Raw genomic sequence first — 21,766 nt, 5'->3', positions numbered from 1 at the left:
GTCTCCTTGTTATCGTGTAAAAATTGCATCTATTTCCTTAACAGATGTCTACATATAGACGGCATGACGGGATTTGAAAACCAATTAGGGAAACTTAGGGAGCTGGAATCTGTGCGCGTGAGGATGTCTTTGAGACACTTCATGTCACTTTCAGCACGAGGTCGGCGCGAGAATGTCAAAACTGATGGCAGGAGAGGTTCCAATTGTATCTAAATTTACGGACGACAAATGAAATTTTCGAAACTGTCGCTATCTATCTGTAGAATATTTCTCATCAATAGAAACTCTTTGACGAGTTTCCCGAAAGGGTATTCCGCTTTTGTTTAAGTTATTTTACATTAGGGCAATCATAATTTTAATCATTAATGGAAATATATTTGATATATACTTAAAACAGATATTATTATTTCATCTTTAAATTTAGGTATCATTTAATATGAAAATGCGTAATTGACGGTATATGACAACAATTTTCCCCGTTGGGAGCCTTATGAGATGCCATGTTGCTGGTAAAGGTCATTAGAAGGTCATTAGAACCAAACATTTTACATTGTCACGGAACCTTCTCCTCTCCAGTGATTGGTAGATGGCTAGTTTGATGAATCCTGGTAAGACTTGACATCTTTTTGAGTCGGGCGCGTGAGGGCTAGTTCTCAAAAGGGTTTGTCTTTCTAGTCTGAATTCTAATGAGAGGTTCTGGAACTTTTTCCGAGTTTTCGTTGATAGTGTTATGCAGAATACCTTTTTTTTATGAAAATAGTTTTTTTTTGTGATTAAACATCTGTTTTATTGGTAGACATACGTATACTGTAAACCAACTTTTTTCAGCGGCTACTAACATTCGCGATTTTGAAAACGCAATGGATTTTATCCCTATGACTATAAAGGATAAAGATATTAATACGCGGAGACAAACTTCCGTATATTTCCTGTGATAGTAAATTTCACGAAAGTAAATTGCACGTGAAAATGTAGGTTGACATTAAATAGCACAACTTAACGCGAAAACGATTCTAACAAATTAATCTATTATTTACTATATAAGCGACTTAGAGATATGGCATTCATATTCATATGTCAGAAAAGCAAAGGGCGCGAAAATGATATCACCGCTAAATTTGTATGCTAAGCGTGGTAATATGTGCGCTTATGTGGTTACATGTAATATATCAGTATTAATGCTTACATGTAGGGCGGTAAAATTGCTGCCCCTATTGCATGATCGTAAAAGGCGACTAAATTTGGGATCTTATCTTTTCTTTTCTTCTTAACTGACTTTAGGTTTCTTAATGCCTCCCTTGGCACCGCCTCACTTTTGGCCTTGAGTTGAGCGTTCGCCACTGTGAGGAAGGCTCTGGGTTCTGTCCCCTGGCCGAGACACACCAAAGTCTATAAAAGTGGTAGTTTCTGCTCCTGCTTAGCGCTCAGCATGCAGGGAGTGGGACGACTGGTTCGCCCTTTGTCAGTATAATGTGACCGGGTGGGGTGGGTTGCTTGATGTCTTCGGCGGCATGCTTCAGTGATAGAGCTCTATAAAAAGGGCAACAGTCCCACTATACAAGAAAACACATAATGAATATACCGCAGTCTCCCAAAACACGCACCACGCACAACATACACGCAACACACCACATACATGGAATGCCGTCCTTACATGACCATAGCTGTTAATAGGACGTTAATTAATCAATCAAACAAATAAACTTCAACCAAACTCATTAAACAATAAAGAACACATTTTGTTAGGCTTGCTAGCATTTACAAGTGATTCGAAAAGATATTATACTTGATGTGCAATTAGAGTCAGAATTTCGGGGAAGTTACCGGATTCTGACGAGGCTTCAATAGTCTATACGTGTCACTAGATTTGACAGATCTGTTCATATATATTCTACGTTTAGCATTTAACGAGTAGACGTCTCATTAGCTCCTATCAGACATTTTCTCATTAATCGTCTAACTAGCCTTACTTGGAGATTTTGTTAATAAACGCAATTTCTGTAAAGAAATATTGTCAGCGAAACAAGGCAATGCTATATTGTAATGTTACAACCATGTTGGCATTACATAGACACACTGACCTTTACAGTCTAGCGTGTATTTCAAATATTATTTCAACGAAAAAAAAACTTGATTGGTGAAATTTTATTGAAATGTAAATGTTGACATTTTATGGACATGATACTTTTGTTCGTATTGTCATTATACATTATACACGACTGTAGTAGATATTGAGACTTAACTTATTTACTTTAATTTTTGCGACTTTCGTTTTTGATCAAAATGAACAAGTGTACGTTCCAACGATCTTTGATATTTTTAATAATGTTGTCCATAAAAATAACATACAAGCAACACCATTACATGTCACACAAGAGGTAGTCCTAGGATATTGTCAACAATATTGTTATAAATAGACAATATGTGTTAGCTTTGTCATCATACAAGCCAGTCAGAATTATCTGTCGTCTTTTTTCATAGGTTGTGACCCATGTAAAAGACAATGGAATGACAGAATTATTCGGACTACATACAAGCACCTAGTATTTCGTTGATTACAGCCAACTTTCTGAACAGTTATTTTACGTCAATTCCTACATTTATTTTTACAAGATATTACTTGATCCTACTTAATGCAGTTTGTTATGATAAAGCTACAAAAGCAATTCGTGAAAATAAATCCCCGCTGAGGTCCGGACAGTAAATCGCGTAATTTAACGCCTGCGAAATTTAACATTTACAATATTAAAACAGGTGACTTACTGTTTCAGATAAAAAATGTGAAAATTCATCTTAGTTGATCTTATTCATATACATCGTATTGCACGGAATCATATATTATCAAAATAATAAAATATCAGTGTTTCCAAGGTTATACGTTACCAGGGGTACTTGAATGTTCGAATATTCATTTGAAATAAGAAAAAAACACAAGAAGCATTTTATATCTTCATGTTTTGAAAGTTTGAATATGGTACGCCTTATGCCGTTATGAATGTCAGGAATGATAAAACGTTTGTGGAAAAACTCCAGAATTGGCTATGCCATCAGCAGTTATTTGTACTTTTTTTATTTAAAAAGTACTATAAAAAGCTAACAATATACTCTCCCACAACACGAAGTGGTATATATATATGTTAACTAGACATAGAGTATTACATGAGTAGAATAATTACAAGGATAACTTACCACCGAGAGAGTTTCAGCTGCTGACAGAGCCACTACTTCACCAGTCAACAGGCCTGTGGTTAGTGTCGCTTGTAGGGTGTAAAGTTTAAAATGCTGTCGGAAATTGACAGTTTATTCAGTTATGAACCCAATAAAAATGTTTTAGCTCCGATTATCAGATCAGAATAAGAACTACACCAGCAGAAATGTCGCCTTAATTGACTAAATTAGTTTCCGAGTTCCAATTACTTGGTGTAAATTATAACTATTGGGCGATCAGCTTAGCGGTATGAGGTATCGGCATCAAGATAGTTTTCGATTCTTATCGTTTGAATATGTCACATCGACATTATCATTATATGTCATTTCATCTCGGTTGTCGGTAATATACCAGGCACAATGAACCCTATCAAATACAGAATAAGTACTAAGTGGAATTGTTACCGTAACAATTTGCGACATACATGTAGTATAACTAGTCCGCTAAACCTATTATTAGGCTTTTTTTTTTTTTTTGCCTAATATATATATTAGGCAAAAAAAAATAATTAAAAAAAGCCTAATAATATAGGCAGGTTTAGCGGACTAGTAGTATAACATGCCATACACAAGCAAAAGATTTTGACGAGAGAAGTTCCCATTGAACACTTTTAACTGGTATCACTTTCTGTGGACGCTTCAGGGTAAAAGTGTTTTGACAATCTTGTTGTAAGCATTGTACACAAAGATGGTGCTGTTCAGGCAGATCTTGTTGTATATGCATTTGGAGTCTATGTGTGATACTCGAACGTTTTCGAATAAGATGCATATCATATTTATATCATTTAAAGTTATATATGTCATAACTGGGCGAACATTTTGACATGTTATTGTTGTTTATTCAGTTATCTATTGAAAACAATCAGGTTTGATGAATCAAATTGTTCAAATGGTCAGACAAACATTTATGATGCCTTATAAACATTAGTTGCAACATTTATGCATTGTCAAATTCTTTTTTCATGTATGTAGAGATGGAAATATACCTACAGAATCACTACCTAAGACACAGTAAAAATATTAAATGAAATTGCGGACTGAAATTTGGTATCATGATCTGACCGTATGAACTCATTTGACTACACAGCAAATGTTTATGTTGATCTTTAGTATAACTGCCAAACTTATTTTCATATTTTATTGATACTTGTAAAATTAAAACCCATGCCTTGTAAGCAATGTTTTTCTCCAAACGTTGGTAACTTTTGGTGGTGAATAACATATTAAAAGTCATATTAAATGTTCTCCTTGGTTCGTGATTATAAAAAAAATATGGCGCATATAACTTTAATTCTAATATATATAAACAGGATTCACTCTCTTACTCCTTCACATATTCGTATCACTTATACACACCTAATACCAACCCACCATACCAACCCACCAACACTTCCATATAATTGTTTTCATTATTTGTTTTGCTTTATTCAAATGATTAATTCTTTTCTTCATTCGGAACAATGAATGTAAAATGATATTTATTCAACTGATTCATTCTTTTATATTTACATTTTTACTGCAATCCCACTGTGTAACCTTACCAGGCGCAGTTGGCAATCACATAGACTATGAACTTCAATCGCTAATATTGACGTCATTATCATTGTGACGTCACAATTTTCGTTTCAGCGATCACGGAAGACGGCTGTTCAAACGGCTGTTCCATCCATGACGATAATGAATGATTATCTCATTACAATGCAAAATTCCTTGTTATTTCAACATAAATTTGTAACCAAATTTAAATATAAGCATTGTATAAGCTTTGTCAAATATAAGCAAAATGAATGCAAACTGGACAGAGGCAAATCCAACATAGCGCGCTTCATGGAATTTGCCTCTGTCCAGTTTGCATTCATTTTGGCTATGAATGCCAACTGAAAGACGTTCATTGCTTAAGTGTATTCGGAAGAATTAAATCCATGATGATCATACAATACAGTTACATCCGAAACCATATCCCACAGAAGACAATGACACGATAATGTATTGTAGCGAAAATCTTTAGATAAAATGAGAAACCATAACAGAATAGAAAGTGTCTGTAATTAACGGCTAGAGTGTTTATGTAAAGCAATCTCTATTGGCGTCTCCAAGATTCCGAGTTTTAACGCTTAGAGAAGAAGATAAACGGTTGTTTCAGTATTGATTAAACAAAAATACGGCAATAGAAAATTACCCAATAAGATTTATATTAACGACGTTGGTAAGCAAAATTAGTGGTCTAAAAGTCGAATCAACTTTACTTAAGTCCGATAAAGGCAAATCACTGAAGCTTCCGATAAACAATCATTTGCGGAAGATGTGTGATTATTTAACACTTACCAGGTTGCCGTCTGTTTTAGAATCATCCCCATTACTCCCTAAATCAGGGGTCAGGTACAAAACCGAGCATGGTCAGCTTACCGGGTACATATTGTATAATTATTTGATGTACACAACATTTAATAACCAGTTTTGTGTTTAAATCTAAGCTATTTAAACCATGTAGTTGAAATATTACAATTTCTAATAAGGAAATATTCATATTGATAAACAAATCAATTGAAAACTAATCTAATACTTTTAGAAGATGTTGTTTTCGGTAGATCAAGCTAACCAAACCAGAACGTTCGCCATGACCAGAATGACTGGTATGGGATCGGTTGCTGAATATAGGAAGAAGAGGGTTGCAAGACGTTTTACTTCTGAAAATAAGGAAATTACCAACTACACAGACGAATGTCTTAAGGCGATTGTAGATTTATGTCTGTGATTGTCTACGACCTCACATGAATATTCCCTTTGAATGAAAAGCATTAGCATTTAACGTGAATCATTTAATAGATTCTGACTTCTGATAAGGGTTATTATGGAAGAAATACGAAATATTATTCATTGATTTATTTCATTATTGGTTGCTTGTTGATCGTCTTATAATTTGTCGCTTTCTATGACCAAATATAAAGGTGAAATGTCGGAGAGTTAGGTAAATAAACAAATAGTGATGTACAGATAGAAGACAGAAAGACGTAAAATGGACGGAAAGATGGATGTTTTGATGGATAGATTATAGATTATATGGATGGATTGTTTGATGGATGGATGGATTGATTAGATGGATGGATTGATTGATTGGATGGATGGATGGATGGATGGATGGATGGGTGGATAGATGTGGATGTGGATGGGTGGATGGATGGATGATTATATGGATGGATGGATGTTGGGGTGGATGATGGATGGGTGTGGGTGGGTGGATGGATGAATGGATGTGGATGGGTGGATGGATGGATTATATGGATGGATGGATATGGATGGGTGGATGGGTGGATGGATTGATGGGATGGGTGGATGGATGGGTGGATGGATGGATGCGTGGGTGGGTGGATGGATGGATGGATTGGATGGTGGAATGGATGGATGGATGGATGATTATAATGGATCAACGAAGATGGATGTTAACGTTATGATGGTTAGGAAAACCTAGATGGATGTATGATGGATGGATGGATGGACGTTTTGTCTCGGAAAAAATGGAACTTCTTTCGGAATCTGAACCATTCTACAAGACTGCCATCACCGGCAGTTAGAATTGATGAAAACTGAATGGATGTGGATGGTAATGGATGGATGGATGTATGATGTGCCAATACATGTCTGGGTTTTTAACGGTTGACTATGGATGTGGTTGGGTGTGGATTGGATGGATGGATGTGGTTGGGTGGATGGGTGGATGGATGGATGGGGATGCGGGGGTGGGTGGATCGATGGATGGATGAGGATGGGTGGATGGATGGAATTGATGGATACGTGTGTCACATAATAACAACTTAACGTTTGACCTGTGGTATTTTTAACGTTTGCACGCCTGAACACATTATAAAGCTGTGCGCTCCACTAATACAACTTCGTATAAATATCTTTTAGAAATAGTGTTCTTGGTATTGAAATGATAAACACTCACATTAAGGTTATGGTGAATAAATAAATGCATTTCGTTTTCTATAGTTACAAGTGTAGCAGCAAAAACAGTTATTAAAAAGAAAGCAAAGTCAACAATTTTATAAGCTATAGAAATTCAAGGTGAAAATCATTTCTGTAATCAATGACAAATACCTGGTAAAACAGAACAAATACGCAGTAAAACCTGTAATCTAATACTAATAAAATGGTATTTGGAAGTCTGTTTAAATATAGTGAGTGAAACATAATAATAAAACATTAAGTTCCTTTTGGATACTATAAAACTTTCTAAGCAAAGCGTTGTATGGTCCAAACTCTGGCAAGGGATTTTTTCATTTCCATCTTTAATGCAATCAATATCAAGAAAGAAAAAGGGTAGTGTAAAATCACATTGGTTTTTTGTTTTGGGTCCCTTTGTCTTACTTCTAATGCGTACTTGCCAAACAAAATTAATGATTGGTGTTAACAGCCCATTAGACGGTCAAACATAGATCTTTTGTTTGATTTAGATGTCTACGTGTCGTGTGTGTTTTTTCCTTGATTTTGGCACGTTAGGAGTCAGTCAATATGCGCCTAGATACCATTCTATTGTCGCGAGGTAATCGACCTGAACAGACAATGTGTTTGTCTGTTTGAAAGGCTACTGCAAAAAACTGAATTATTGTAATATAGATGGTGTTACTTTGTTTATTGTATATTAATGATCTGTAAGGTATATTATTTTACGGCAAAATATTTTTTCGTTATAAATCGACGCTATGATACAGTATAACAATCACTCGTGTCTTTCCGAACTCCCTATCAATTCTTGGGTAAATGTATGTTTTTTTCCACTTTAATTCATTTTCAGTAATTATGTAATTCCATGAAATGAAAAAAACACCATTTTTAAAGTGAACAGTCGGACAAGGATGGCTAAAGTCGGTAAAAATGGTGTGAATGTATCCAGTATAATTTCATATGGAATAGAAAAATAAACTTTCTCGTCAAAATCTGTCTGCGTTCGTAGAAATTAATTTAAAGTATACGAATGCTAAAACGTCCTCCCGGCTGACTATGTCCGTGGTTACATTTCCACGCAGCCTCGCTTTCAATGCTTTCAACTTTTCTTTATTTCAATAATCAGAACTTGGAAACGTAAGCAGAACTTGACCGTTGTATTAATATGTGAGAACTTTTGGAAGGCCAATGAACGCATTTAGACTGGTTTTCTTTGCCCGACTATTCACTTTAACCAAATCAAATTTAAAACAAAATTGCAAAAATCCGTTAATTGATCGTTAAAGCAAATTGTCGGTATGATTACTGTAAAACAACTTATATTCGCATGCATTTTAATTAAAAGATTTCTCGCTCAGAGAGAAATTGCGACAATTAACCGAATCGGATTTCAACGAACATACAAACGATTGATTTTCAACTTAGAATTGTCGAAATTAAATCACTACAAATGTGGAACATACTTAAATCATAACGCGAAATATACTAGTCGCGAAAAAAGTTATATATTCTCGAAAATAAATCATCGCGAATATGTGAAACATATTTATAACGCGATATTAACTTTAGTTGGAAAAATATGTTGGTTGTAGTGTTACGGTCATATACATGTACATAATGACTTTGATATTTTGACAACATGAATAGTAGTCGAAGAGAACCAGAGATCAACAGAAGTGGAAGATTGTATCGGCACGAGATATATCCTGTACCCAGAATGACCAGTCTGTATCCAGAACTGTACCCAGAATGACCAGTCTGAACCCAGAATGACCAGCTGAACCCAGAATAACCAGTCTGTAGGAGTGACGACCAGTCTGTATACCACCCGGAATGACCAGTCTGTAGGAGTGACCAGTCTGTACCCAGAATGACCAGTCCGTGGCGTGACCAGTCTGTACCAAGAATGACCAGTCTGTACGGAATGAGGAGTGACCAGTCTGTACCCAGAATGACCAGTCCGTGGGCGTGACCAGTCTGTACCCAGAATAACCAGTCTGTAGGAGTGACCAGTCTGTATCCCGGAATGACCAGTCTGTGGGAGTGACCAGTCTGTACCCAGAATAACCAGTCTGTAGGAGTGACCAGTCTGTACCCAGAATAACCAGTCTGTAGGAGTGACCAGTCTGTGAACCATAATGACCAGTCTGTTGGCGTGACCAGTCTGTACCCAGAATGACCAGTCTGTGGGAGTGACCAGTATGTACCCAGAATGACCAGTCTGTAGGAGTGACCAGTATGTACCCAGAATGACCAGTCTGTGGGAGTGACCAGTATGTACCCAGAATGACCAGTCTGTGGAGTGACCAGTATGTACCCAGAATGACCAGTCTGTAGGAGTGACCAGTATGTACCCAGAATGACCAGTCTGTGGGATTGACCAGTATGTACCCAGAATGACCAGTCTGTGGGAGTGACTCGTATGTACCCAGAATGACCAGTCTGTGGGAGTGACCCGTATGTACCTAGAATGACCAGTCTGTGGGAGTGACCCGTATGTAACCATAATGACCAGTCTGTTGGCGTGACCAGTCTGTACCCAGAATGACCAGTCTGTGGGAGTGACCAGTATGTACCCAGAATGACCAGTCTGTTGGCGTGACCAGTATGTATCCAGAATGACCAGTATGTTGGCGTGACCAGTATGTACCCAGGATGACCAGTCTGTCGGAGTGACCAGTATGTACCCAGAATGACCAGTCTGTGGGAGTGACCAGTATGTACCCAGAATGACCAGTCTGTTGGCGTGACCAGTATGTATCCAGAATGACCAGTATGTGGGCGTGACCAGTATGTACCCAGGATGACCAGTATGTGGGCGTGACCAGTATGTACCAGAATGACCAGTCTGTGGGAGTGACCAGTATGTACCCAGAATGACCAGTCTGTTGGCGTGACCAGTATGTATCCAGAATGACCAGTATGTGGGCGTGACCAGTATGTACCTAGAATGACCAGTCTGTGGGAGTGACCAGTATGTACCCAGGATGACCAGTCTGTGGGAGTGACCCGTATGTACACAGAATGACCAGTCTGTGGGCGTGGTCAAATTCTGAACATTTCCCCCGTGTAATCTGTCATTGATTTCACAGAGTAAATATGTTAGTATCTATGTGTGAATAGCTCCGCATTTGGCCTGTCGTCTTCTCTCACAATCAGACTAAATGATGTCGACATTTCTCCTCTCGGAGGCACACAGTTCCACCCATCTCGCTCATCTATCTTACAGTATCCCGATCATAATCTTACGCAGTTTTGTTCCAGCTTTGTCCAGCTCAAATAACAGGAATTTAACGATTGTCATAAATATGAGAACTGACATTCAAAATAGATAATAGTACAATTGTATAAACTCATTAGGGTACACTCGAATGAGAAAAGCAACTTCAAAAACTTGTTATCAATTGATGGTTGGTGGTTACTATGCCAATATGGTTTATCATGAACAACAGTACATCCTGGGTTTTTTTTGTGTGTGTGTGTTTTTTTTTTATTATTATTAATTTAGTTACTCTTAATTGCCGCATATTCAAATACATTGTAGTCTAATGAATAAGCAGTAAGAGACCCATTGTTTCAACCGAGATATAGAAGGGAATGGAAGAAGCAATTTATTTTAAGACAGAACATTTTTTAATCCATTCTCGTTATAAAGATATAGTCTATGTTTGTATTACGACGGCTCAATAGTATGGTAAGTAATATGTCTGAGTCGAGGAGAAAGTCATGTGTAACAGCTTTGAAGAGAATAAATCACTGAGGTAGATACAATTTGGATTCAAGATTCAAGAAATTTTATTTTACGTCGCATATCAGAATCAAATACAACATTAGAACTGTAGTGCTATTCTCGCGACAAACATAAGTTTATTGTAATTTAACAATGAAATGATTGGCAAAATATCACAGACATAATTATACACTGATAGACTTTACAATGACACAGAAAATATTATAACATTTGAAGTAAGCATTGTCACATGGAGTAAAAAGATAAGTTAATATTGAACACTAGTATATCACACTGGTGTTACTATAGAGTATTAAGATACTGCAAGAGTGTAATATACATATATGGCAAAAAGTAAAATTTGACAGAATAAACACTAACATAGTGTATATTAAAAGTAATATCAATCAAAGAGATATGTAAAAAGTTTAGCTAAAGATAATAGATAAATTGGAAACCAATGCCTGTAGTATAGAGATTCAATTCTATCTAAAAACAATTATGTACTTTAATGCTTGAACACTTTTTCTAATCCTCCGTTTTCACTTAAAATATCTTCTTCCTTCTGATATTCAAATATAAGAAATTGCGAAACAGTCTATTTATAGCATACTTTTATATTTCCATATAGACAAAGACTAAATACGAAGAATGTATATGTGTTCAGAAGCTTAGTAATATGTTGAGTGTATTGATTTTTAAAATCTTTATATATTATTGTTGAATAATGTCAGCAATTTTAATATCGGCATCATTCTTCAGACCAGTTTTCCTCATCTAATTTAAAAGGCGAATTCATGTCACTGTAGTTAACAATAAAAAAAATAAGATAATTTTATGTAGAGATGTAAAACTGTTAAGTGAAAAAAGTCGGACTACTATTTGATATAAGAGGAAAAGATATAACAGTTCACAATGTCTGGTATCTTCCTAAAGCCGTCGTAAATTCGTACAAAAGTTCAAATATCGATTAGCAGTAAATTATTGCTACACGAAAATTTGCCTAAAATGATAATTATATACAGCGATAATTTTCCATTCCATCACACATCTGCCCGAGTCTGTCACGCTGACCACGGGCTATTATCGATTCTGCACAACTCAGCGCGACTGACCATTATAATTAGTTTGGCTGGTCAGAGATCGGTCATCTCCCATCGAATCAGGATGATCTCTACCCATTTAGCATGTTGGTAAATTCTCGCTTGTAAAATTATGCTTCAATTTACACCGATAACTCTACGTAGCAACTCGTAAAATTGAGAATTAAGCATTCGCAAATGACAAAAAAGAAATGTGATTAAATTGTGAAAACATTGTGTAATATAATTGTTTCACATCACCAGTGTCTAAACCTAAACAACTTTGTACACTAGACATGCTCCTCTCTCGTATCTGTGCGTGACACCTAAACAAAGACCGGAGAACGGAATACCTGAAAAAGTTACATGAATTCTCTCCTTTTTAAAAAAAGGAGTATTGGTGTAAAACAGACCACTAAAACATCTAATCCGAGTTATTCAGTCGTTCTTTTGTGTTTTTACATAGGCCTTGAACTACATGTATTTTTGTTCTCACTTTAGCGTCGCCTTCGTTTCGACAACTAATGAATTTATCATTGTGACTACTGAAAATGTTTTACAAATATATGAGTAAGTTAATGGTAGTTGACGACCTGTCATTAGTTGTTTAATGTATTCATTTAATTGTCTAAAAAATCTTGGAAACAACTTTGACTTGATTTTGATCCATTTTTGAACAACTCACCAGATTTTGCTTCTAGCTTACAAAGGAATAGGATAGACATGTTCCATTCTGCAGTATAATTGTGTATGCAGCTATTTCATCATTCTGTATATATAACGATTTTCTTTGATAGCTGTTCAATTTTCTCTGGTTAAATTTCTTTTTTTTTAATTCAATATATTTTGCTTAGAACGAACTCTTTAATTAGAAATTTAAGTTATCGGCTTATAAAGGAACAAGGATGTTGCTATTGGTAACGACGCTTCTGATACTGATATATAGAGATTATCTTTAGTAAATTGAACTATAAGGATTAAAAACAGATTTTTTATGTTATGAAGGTAAATAACCTACAAACATAAGTGTACTCCCATCATAACCACTAAAACGGTTTGTCTAGAGGACACTGATGGTTGTGGGGTGGTTTTTTTCATGCTAGCCTAGTAGGGGTAGATCTAGGCCTAGGGCCTCATTAAAATAAGGTTGGATGTTTAATTACCTATTTTTTATGTGCCTATACAAAATGTATAGGTAAATTGTTGCAGGATGAAAATGGTTCATGCCTGATGCCCATAGGATGTTGACATACTGCCGATCAAAGTTATGCTGTTATCACATTGTCTGATAATCTATAGGTAATTATACTTTGGTGTAACTCGAACGGTTGTTGAATGATGTGTAAGCGATATATTTCCTTTCATTTGATGTTAAACAAATCATGTTAACACAATTTACATCGTACAGTAGTAGTTAGTAGCAGGCTAGGCCTATTTGTTTTGACTGCAGCATTATTGAAAGATGAAGCGTATATCGAAAACTGTATTGATAGCATTGCACACTGATACACACTGCAACTGGTAGGAATATCACAGATTGACGTTATGTTTATTTCTTTCATACCTACGGGTGTAATACTGGCTGGTCTAGGGCAATACACTCATGCCAACTGAGGCTGTATTACATGGCTACCCATGCAATAAAGCCTCATGACGTCACTGCGTCAACACAGTTTTTATTTTAACATTTTTTTTCACAAACTTGACTGGTTTTACTATAAAAGATGCAAACAACAGAATTGATGTTGAAAATATATCTTAATTTTTTATGTATGAAAAATTGACTTTCAGCGAATTTTCTTCGAATTTATTTCAAAATGGTGGGATATTATTTTTGTAAAATTGCAATAAAACGTCGAGGTATGAAAGAGAAATACTCTTTCATAAGTGGATATGAAGGATAGGGATATTCTACCCTTGAGATCACAAAATGTTGCAAAACCCTCGGCAAGCCTCGGGTTTTACTGCATTTTGTGACCCTCGGGTAGAATATCCCTATCCTTCATACCCACATATGAAAGAGTCTTATAGTATTTATTACACGTACTGTACATTTCTTATAATGGTACAGATGTTACTAGATTCGCATTCCTGTGTAACTACAAATACATTGTACAAATACTTGTATGTACATTTGTGTACATGTACATGCAAGATATATTTATATATCTAGTTGTACAGTACAGTTTCAAACTTACACAGGATTGTGCATGTACATCTAGATGATAAGATCTGAACAATGATTGATGCTATGGAAATGTTTGATGTGCTTGATTAAAACTATCATAAAACTGAAAGTAAATCAAAGAACATTGTGAAAGATTTTTTAACGAAGGAGAAACATTTATCCTTGATATTTTTTCATTGTTCTTTGAAGTAATTTTCATTTATTTCCATATTACAGCGTGGAGTTGACATGCTGTGATAATTCATTTGGTCATACAGAAATGATCTACATGCTAGCCAAGCATTGATATATACATTGTTTGGATACATGTAGTATTTTTGTATGTACAAACTGCAGTCTAGTGAAAAAGTCAGTGTTTCAAAGATGAAAGACGACAATGGGGGATTCTTCAGCGAAATCATGTAAGATTCTTTTAGGCTAATTATATAATAACCCAATGCATTAAAGCCATCGTCCAAATTAAAATTATCAGCATACATCGGTATATTGTAATTATAATTCTTTCCTGTCGTTTACATGTATACTTTTCTAAAACATTGATATTGTAGATCCAGAAATTGAATTATCTTGGTTTTTTACATTGATCTTAAAAAACACATAAAAAAACTTTTTTTGACTAAATTATCTAATATATTGTTAACTCTTTTCATTGGGCTGATTTACATGTATGTTGATTTAACTAGATATCTAATCTCATTTTCACAAGTCGATATCTCTCTCTCTCTCTCTTTAGCAGCTTTATATTAGTCAAGATCTCTCTCTCTCTCTCTCCCCCCTCTCTCTCTCTCTCTCTCTCTCCCCCCTCTCTCTCTCTCTCTCTCTCTCTCTCTCTCTCTCTCTCTCTCTCTCCCCCCCCCCCCTCTCTCTCTCTCTCTATACCAGCTATTAATTTATTAAACTTTTAAGACAAATAACAATAAGTGTAGTGCAATGTTTCCTTAAGTTCTGGTGGTCTTTGTAAAGGTATGTTTACATATACCGGTACATGTAGGATAAAACTGTTACTTGATCAACCAGTAAAGTAATCTATTATTACCAGTAATCTATTTGTAATAAATAGAGGAATTTACATGAGGATATTTACATATAGGATTTTATGAAACGAGTCTAAGAAAATTTCATTTTTGCGAGCCTTGGCGTGACAAGTTTCATACAATCTCATATAAAATGAACTCAAATTTAAGATACTTTTTATCACATAAGTACAAATACCTACATAACAAAGAATATGTCGTCGAAATGTATTCTGAAAATCCAGCAGATGCCGCCATTTTGTCCCGCCATTCTCGTAATCTTGACGTCGCGTCGTTTTTCCTGAAGTCATTTTATTGTTTCTGTCTGACGTCACAATGAATATCCAGCCAATGAAAATCGCTCCAGGTCATATTACACTAGTGACATATGCAAAAATATTACACGGGCGAAATCACTGGATATTAGGCAGATTATATGATAATACATTTATAATATACATGCATACTTGTATAATATACATGTAAAAATGTATATGCATGTACATTGTATGTACACATGCAAAATGTACTGAGCTAATATGCTTCCTCTTCTAATAGCAGCAATCACATCCCTACATATAATAAATGTTTCAATACAGGTTGTGTTGATGTTCATAACTACAAACCACTACAATCTACTACAACACCAGTTAACACTGCTTGCAACATGCACAAGAAGTTGAGTTAGTCCTGTATTTGGCAGTGCATGTTTAGTAATAGGTGACCTGTCAAATGATAACCAAGTGATTAAATATCATTGACAAAAGCCACAGTGTTTAATTTCACAATGTATATACAATGTTTTAAAAGCATGCATTTTGCATTGTCTGAATTTACATTTGTACATGTCACTGTGTCAGGTAACTTGAATTAACATGTCCCTGAGTCAGGTAATTGCTTTTAGTCAAAGAATAAACATGTGCTTTGTCCCTGGAAAGTTAATATTAAAATGATAGTAATAAGTTACCTAGTACATGCACCTAGTAAAAACATAAGCTTATCTGTAAATACAGGTTGTCCACGTTGCTGGCTTAGAATCATATAATTATGGTGGGTTTTTTAAAAATGTATTTTAACAATGCACACCTGGCATGTCAGTATAATCAATGATGATTGTGGATATGAATTGGTAGAACTTATTGTATTGTTATAATTACATATTATTGTTCTTATCTAAAAGAATCACACAACTTCATATCAAAACATGTACATTTAATTGTTTTATTTTACATGTAATAGAGACAATTGAATTGGTTTTCTTTTTCTAAACATTTTTAATTTTATTGACCATTAAGAATGAGAGTGACCACCCAGAAGTAGCAGAGGCGGCGTAACTACTTCTAAACCATGAACTTTGTGGATATAAAAGACCGCATCCAGTTCATAGCAAGGAGCTTATGGTCTTTAACATTCCAAATGATCAGATTACGAGGATACTAGGTTGCAGCATCCGCACATCTTTATAACCTCCTTCGACACGTACAGTCAAAATAATACTACCATAAAGAGACAACCTAGCGAAGTATTATGAGAAATCACAGACAACAAGTTTTGCATCTAACAAAGGTCACATTTTAACAACTATTCTTGAACATAGCTTAATGAAACAAAAGTGCATCATCGAGAGAAGAAATGTTGCTGAGAATGGGAAGATGCTTGGTCTGTATCCACAGCAGACATACATTTGCCGAAAATGAGACGATTTCCTCAAACTCGTTCAGCATGCATCGCCAAACGAAATACCGGCATAGATATACAGAATGAGATGGTTTCGCAGATCTCGTTATAACGAGATTTCCAGGATAGATTGAGAAAAAGATAGGTTCATGGAACGCGTTAAAAGCACATCTCTGTGAGTAACATAAAGAATGAAAAGAGAAGACTTCATAGTTTTTGTTAACATGAAAAATCAAGGAGCAACAGAGCCTGAGAAAGAGATAATATCCTAAAACTTGTTCAGACGCATCCACCGGGCATGCACCGATGTTGTGAATGAGATGTTTCCTGAAACTCCTAAACCAATAATTTCTGGACTCGCATACATGGGGAGGCCGTCCTTACATGACCATAGCTGTTAATAGGACGTTAATTAATCAAACAAACAAACAAACCCCTAAAGCGGCAAAGCCAACAGAAACAAAGATACTTAGAAAGAGAAATAATTTCGTTGAACTCGTTGAGCCCACATCGCCAGTGAAACAAAACAAGGCACGCGTGTCGAGCTGTGTGACACCAGTTGAAACAAGCGCTTTCCCAGGGCAAATATGTTGTTGAGAATGGGAAGATGCCAATGAACTCGGTCTGTCTGCTTTCCCGGGAGAAATAAATTTGATAATAAGATGATTTCCTGGAACTCGCTCTCTTCACCCAGCGTGGATCGCCACACAAAATATAGATGTCAAGAATGCGCAAATGAGAGGGTACGTGAAACTCAGTATGCCAGTATTGTCAGGAGAAACAGAGTTGTTGAGAATAAGAAAATATGAGATGAGATGAGGGCTCAGTCCAGTTGGCTCGGCTTTGATCGGGCTACCCAGTGTTGTTCTGCACTCGACTAGACACGTACGTGGCTCGGCTCGGTTGAACTGGACCCACATCGCCAGGAGAAACAGACAGGATGGGAAAGAGATGCTTTAGAGGAACGAACTCGTTTATCTCTAGCATCGACAGGAAAAACAGACGCTGAGAATGAGATGATTTCATAGATTTCGTTGACACAGAATATCAAGGAGAAACATAGAGATTGAGAAAGAGATAACTCTCCGGAACAGCTTAAGGCAACACTTTCTGATACTTCATTAAGACAACATCGTCAACAGAAAAAAAAATCAATGAGAGTGAGACATTTTCTTGAACTCCATAAACCGATATTTTCTACACAGTCTGGAATCCGCATTGCCAGCTGAAACAGAGATGCTGAAAATGAGATGATTTCTTTGAACTTCTTTGGGGCGCTTCAAAAGAATAAACGGGAATGCTGGGAATGAACTATTTCCTGGAACACATTAAGATAATATTTAGGGAAACTTAATGAAGACCGCATCACCAACAGAAACAGAGTTGCCTGCTGATCTAGTGTGACAGTTCTAGGAATTCTAGAAGCCAATATTTTTTAAACTGCCTTAAATTCGCATTTTCAGCTGAAACAGAGATCCTGAAAATGAGATGATTTCGTTGAACTTGTTTAGGGCGCTTCAAAAGAATAAGCGAGAATGCTGGGAATGAACTATTTCCTGAAACCCCTTAAGATGATATTTACGGAAACTTACTGAAGGCTGAAATTAAGACATTTCTTTGAACAACATCAGTCGATATTTTACCAGCATCCTTAAATTCAAATTTTCAGCTGAAACAGACATGCTGAAAATGAGATGATTCCTTGAAACTGTTTAGCGGTCACTGAAAAAAGAAATGGCGATGTTGTGAATGAGATATTTCCTGGAACCCCTTTAGCCAATAAATTAGCATTGTCATCTGAAACAGAGATCCTGAAAATGAAATTATTTATTTGAACTTGTTTGGGGCGCTTCAAAAGAATAAACGGGAATACTTGGAATGAACTATGTCCTGGTACTCCTTAAGATAATATTTACGGAAACTTAATGAAGAACCACATCGCCAACAGAAACAGAATTGCTGAATTTGAGACATTTCTTGGAACTCCATAAGCCGATATTTTACGAGCATCCTTAAATCCAAATTTTCAGCTGAAACAGACATGCTGGAAACGAGATGATTCCGTTGAAACTGTTTAGCGGTCATCGAAAAAAGAAATGGCGATGTTGTGATTGAGATATTTCCTGGAAATCCTTCAGCAAATATTTTCTGGAAATTCATTAAAACTTCATCGCCAAAAGAAACGGAGTTAATGAGAGTGGGATGACTTGGTTGAAAACATTTAATCCTTAACTTTGAAGCTAAAATTGAATATCTTTCTCGTTTCAGAACAATTTGGTCAGAAAAAGTAAGTGATCTGAATTTCAGGTTATTTTCAGATCGAATTTACTGTTGTAGTCATTTCCTGGTAAATTTTCAAACTTGCATCACGGTGTTAATTGAATTGCAGCCATTTGTGAAAATATCAAGAGATGCGATCACGCTGTTAAGGAATCTTATGGATATAACCATATGTGTAGATATAATAAGGAAACAGAATTGATTCACAGAAATACAGTTGAGGAATATTTATCAAAATGTGACCATTGAATTGGTTTTCTTTTTCTAAACATTTTCAATTTTACTGACCATTAAGAATGAGAGTGACCACCCAAAAGTAGCAGAGGCGGCGTAACTACTTCTAAACCATGAACTTTGTGGATATAAAAGACCGCATCCAGTTCATAGCAAGGAGCTTATGGTCTTTAACATTCCAAATGATCAGATTACGAGGATACTAGGTTGCAGCATCCGCACATCTTTATAACCTCCTTCGACACGTACAGTCAAAATAGTACTACCATAAAGAGACAACCTAGCGAAGTATTATGAGAAATCACAGACAACAAGTTTTGCATCTAACAAAGGTCACATTTTAACAAGTATTCTTGAACATAGCTTAATGAAACAAAAGTGCATCTTCGAGAGAAGAAATGTTGCTGAGAATGGGAAGATGCTTAGTCTGTATCCACAGCAGACATACATTTGCCGAAAATGAGACGATTTCCTCAAACTCGTTCAGCATGCATCGCCAAACGAAATACCGGCATAGATATACAGAATGAGATGGTTTCGCAGATCTCGTTATAACGAGATTTCCAGGATAGATTGAGAAAAAGATAGGTTCATGGAACGCGTTAAAAGCACATCTCTGTGAGTAACATAAAGAATGAAAAGAGAAGACTTCATAGTTTTTGTTAACATGGAAAATCAAGGAGCAACAGAGCCTGAGAAAGAGATAATATCCTAAAACTTGTTCAGACGCATCCACCGGGCATGCACCGATGTTGTGAATGAGATGTTTCCTGAAACTCCTAAACCAATAACTTCTGGACTCGCATACATGGGGAGGCCGTCCTTACATGACCATAGCTGTTAATAGGACGTTAATTAATCAAACAAACAAACAAACCCCTAAAGCGGCAAAGCCAACAGAAACAAAGATACTTAGAAAGAGAAATAATTTCGTTGAACTCGTTGAGCCCACATCGCCAGTGAAACAAAACAAGGCACGCGTGTCGAGCTGTGTGACACCAGTTGAAACAAGCGCTTTCCCAGGGCAAATATGTTGTTGAGAATGGGACAATGCCAAGGAACTCGTTCTGTCTGCTTCCCCGGGAGAAATAAATTTGATAATAAGATGATTTCCTGGAACTCGCTCTCTTCACCCAGCGTGGATCGCCACACAAAATATAGATGTCAAGAATGCGCAAATGAGAGGGTACGTGAAACTCAGTATGCCAGTATTGTCAGGAGAAACAGAGTTGTTGAGAATAAGAAAATATGAGATGAGATGAGGGCTCAGTCCAGTTGGCTCGGCTTTGATCGGGCTACCCAGTGTTGTTCTGCACTCGACTAGACACGTACGTGGCTCGGCTCGGTTGAACTGGACCCACATCGCCAGGAGAAACAGACAGGATGGGAAAGAGATGCTTTAGAGGAACGAACTCGTTTATCTCTAGCATCGACAGGAAAAACAGACGCTGAGAATGAGATGATTTCATAGATTTCGTTGACACATAATATCAAGGAGAAACATAGAGATTGAGAAAGAGATAACTCTCCGGAACAGCTTAAGGCAACACTTTTGATACTTCTTTAAGACAACATCGCCAACAGAAAAAAAATCACTGAGAGTGAGATATTTTCTTGAACTCCATAAACCGATATTTTCTACACAGTCTGGAATCCGCATTGCCAGCTGAAACAGAGATGCTGAAAATGAAATGATTTCTTTGAACTTGTTTGGGGCGCTTCAAAAGAATAAACGGGAATGCTGGGAATAAACTATTTCCTGAACTCATTACGAAATAATATTTACGGAAACTTGGAAACTCTAGAAGCCAATATTTTTTTTAAACCGCCTTAAATTCGCATTTTCAGCTGAAACAGAGATCCTGAAAATGAGATGATTTCGTTGAACTTGTTTAGGGCGCTTCAAAAGAATAAGCGAGAATGCTGGGAATGAACTATTTCCTGAAACCCCTTAAGATGATATTTACGGAAACTTACTGAAGGCTGAAATTAAGACATTTCTTGGAACTCAAGCCGATATTTTACAAGCATCCTTAAATTCAAATTTTCAGCTGAAACAGACATGCTGAAAATGAGATGATTCCGTTGAAACTGTTTAGCGGTCATCGAAAAAAGAAATGGCGATGTTGTGAATAAGATATTTCCTGGAACCCCTTTAGCCAATAAATTCGCATTGTCAGCTGAAAACAGAGATCCTGAAAATGAAATGATTTCTTTGAACTTGTTTGGGGCGCTTCAAAAGAATAAACGGGAATACTTGGAATGAACTATTTCCTGGAACTCCTTAAGATAATATTTACGGAAACTTAATGAAGACCACATCGCCAACAGAAACAGAGTTGCTGAGATTGAGACATATCTTGGAACTCCTTAAGCCGATATTTTACAAGCATCCTTAAATTCAAATTTT

At 36.3% G+C, this 21,766-nt stretch overlaps 1 protein-coding gene across 1 annotated transcript in view; it reads right to left on the bottom strand.

The window, feature by feature from the left end:
* Positions 1-3,306, bottom strand: part of LOC138307354 (uncharacterized) — a 42,760-nt gene extending 39,454 nt beyond the window's left edge. Inside the window, exon 1 of the mRNA XM_069248053.1 lies at positions 3,190-3,306. The gene's annotated coding sequence lies outside the window, so the exon portion shown is untranslated. The remainder of the gene's footprint in view (positions 1-3,189) is intronic.
* Positions 3,307-21,766: the final 18,460 nt, after the last annotated feature.

This window comes from Argopecten irradians, chromosome 14, assembly GCF_041381155.1.
Source record: "Argopecten irradians isolate NY chromosome 14, Ai_NY, whole genome shotgun sequence".
Classification (NCBI taxonomy): Eukaryota; Metazoa; Mollusca; class Bivalvia; order Pectinida; family Pectinidae; genus Argopecten; species Argopecten irradians.
The sequence above is the reverse complement of the archived record's forward strand: the minus strand, read 5'-3'. Positions and strand labels throughout refer to the sequence as shown.